The sequence below is a fragment of the Seriola dumerili genome, unplaced genomic scaffold (assembly GCF_002260705.1).
Source record: "Seriola dumerili isolate Sdu_G_001 unplaced genomic scaffold, Sdu_1.0 BDQW01000068.1, whole genome shotgun sequence".
NCBI classification, from domain to species: Eukaryota; Metazoa; Chordata; class Actinopteri; order Carangiformes; family Carangidae; genus Seriola; species Seriola dumerili.
The window spans coordinates 900,313-903,168 of NW_019174323.1; positions in this window are offsets into that span (position 1 = coordinate 900,313).

Sequence of the window (2,856 nt, forward strand, 5' to 3'; positions counted from 1 at the left end):
GGATGCCAATTGTCATCAGCGTTACTGACTCATTTTCTTCTTCAACAACATCCATCACAAACACTCACCACACACCTATCCCAACAAAAACACAACACACAATCACCTTAAGTTTCCATAAAGTCCTGTCCACCAACAGTGGAAACTGACCCCTCATACAATTCTGAGATTATGCCCTTTACTTTCCGTAGAGATAAGGTGCGCTGAATAAGTCACTTATAAAAAATGGAAACATCACTCTTCGACACTTGCACACTACACGCAAAGATTACTACACAGGTAAAACAAGTTCAGGACAATGTTTCCAGAGAGAGTCGAAGACTCTCTATGTCACAAGATGCTCGGCTCACACACGCAGTCCCCATCATCCTAAATTCGTACCATTGGATTATGTGGGAAATATCTCATATTCTGTGTTGTTGTTTCATCTACACTAAATAACAAGAAGCACGAGCAGCATGTCTTCAGAGAAGCTACCTATCGGCGAGTTCTAGGGTGCCAATAGAGGCACGCTTCCTCACGCTATAAATTCATGATAATTTTCTGAAGAAGCCTAGAAATGATCGACACCAAGAGACACCTGAATTGATTTGGAGAGAGTATGGAGTGATTGAATAGACCCACTCGCACCATTCTTCTGAACCTAAGTGGTCGTCACTGGCTCACAGAATCCGTTATTGCAAAGACAATCAGCAGAATAAAACAAATGATGGTTTGATGGTGGAAGATTTTGGGGAACAATGATCTTTGGTCTTAAGGAGCTTGTCGTCTACTTGTTTCTATGTCCTGGATTGCTTGCGGCGTGGTTTTTCAGATCCATCCCATACTTTTATTCTCCATCTAGTGTGACATTGTACCCTTCTCACTGGGGAACCACTACCTCACTAGTTTTTGTTCCCATGCAAGGCTATTCTCAGACAGCAAAACAATCCCGATCTCACCAAGTAGCAACCAAGTAGTAAGTAGGGTTAATTTCACAAGCCAAACTCAGTGTTAACCAGGCTGCTTAAGTGAAAACTATAACCTAGAGCCTTGTAACCAGCTAATGATCATGGTAGATTGTTAAAAAATTATCACTCAACCATAAGAGCTTCGGACTCTCATACTTGCAGAAGTAATCCATACGGCTTGTCGAGCTCTCGCTCAACTCGAAGGCAGTGACCCTAAGAACATGTATCTCAGACTACCTCAAGAGCAGTACATGATGTGAGAAAGTACATGTCCTAATCTTATATATAATCCTGTCATGATATGTGGGCCGTTGTTTGATAACGTAACAGAGGAGAAAGAGTGAGAGAAGAGTTGGAACCTCATCTGAGCTCAGAGCACACACACACGCACGCACACACACGTACACACACGCACACAATCAGGACCAGGATTATATATAGATTAGAAATACTCAATACCTCAGGTAACAAGAGTCAGTTCAGCTCAGTGGTCGACACTACTGACTTTGGCACAGGAGATCCAGTGTGGACCCTTGTGGTTATATCAACCCTTAAGCAAGGTTGGTGCTACTACTACTACTTGGTGCTACTTGGTGAGATCGGATGTTGCTCTGAGAAATGAGCTGATGGAACAAAACATAGGTAATCCCAGTGAGAAGGGCTACATGATGTGGGATATATGGATGATCTGAAACCCAGCATCCAGGCTGACAGAGAAACAGCTCCTAGACCAGTGTTCCCACATCCACAACATGCTACGGCAAGGCGGAGCCAGGACGACAGGTCAGAGAGGGATATCATCATCTCCTCTCAACAATATACAGTCACAAACCTACCTCTCTGGAGTTCGAGCCTCGAGCCTCGAAACTGTGTCTCTGCTCTCTGCTCTCCGCTCCTTCTGCGTTGCGATCTGAACACAGAGTTCCGCTTTCTGACTTCTGACTTTCTGACTTCTGACTTGAGGCAGTGGTTTCATTCAGAGCTGATTTACAACACTTCAGGAAGAAGGTTTTTGAGGTTTCACTTCAGGAAGAAGGTTTTTGAGGTTTGTGAGGTTTGTGATGATTTTGAAGAAATGAGTCAGACGCTGAACATGCACCACAGACTTCCATCAAATACTCTTAAAGTGAGTTTAAATGTGAAAACTTTATTTAAACCCTGTCAACATTTAGTTTGCACTCATGTAGCCCTGTTCCCTCATTAAATAAAAACACTGGCTCTGCATTACTTTTTATACGTGTGGCCAGGATGGATGGGTTTTTGGGATGTCATATATACACTTTCTAAAGTGAAGGAGTAAACTAACCACAGACACAGGAGGTCAGTGTGAGGAGCAGCAGGATGCAGCAGATCATCTTCTCCCTGTGAGAGGAGACAGAGCTGAAGAGTCACAAACACATTTCCTGTTTGTTACAACCAGCTCGTTAGGGGAAAGGGAAGTAACATAAAACCCACGATGTAAAGGGTTAAATAAGGTTATTTATTAACAAAAGTAAACAGGGTAAACAAAAAGGGAGGCGGCACACGAAAAACAAAGCCACCCAATAACGGAATTAACACAAAAGGACACAAGCAAATAACAAAAGAAAAGCAAACCAACAAAACACCAGATCGCAAACAGAGCTGCACTTAGCTTTACGCTAGAAAACCAAAAACACACACAACTCTTCACATGGTTTCACTCGGCTCTATCAATTATCGCGATCATACGAGCACTGGTACTCAGCGCGGAGGCGAGCCTGGCCTGTATACGAGCAACAGCAGAATGCGCCACGAACAACGAAATGACAGTCCTTTTATACTCGGGGTTGGAGACGAGAGGCGGGGCGCGCTAGCTGATCAAGGGAGATTGGGCTAGCAGGCTTGGAAGCACAGCGAAGGCGCGGCGAAAAGGTGGACACTCCAG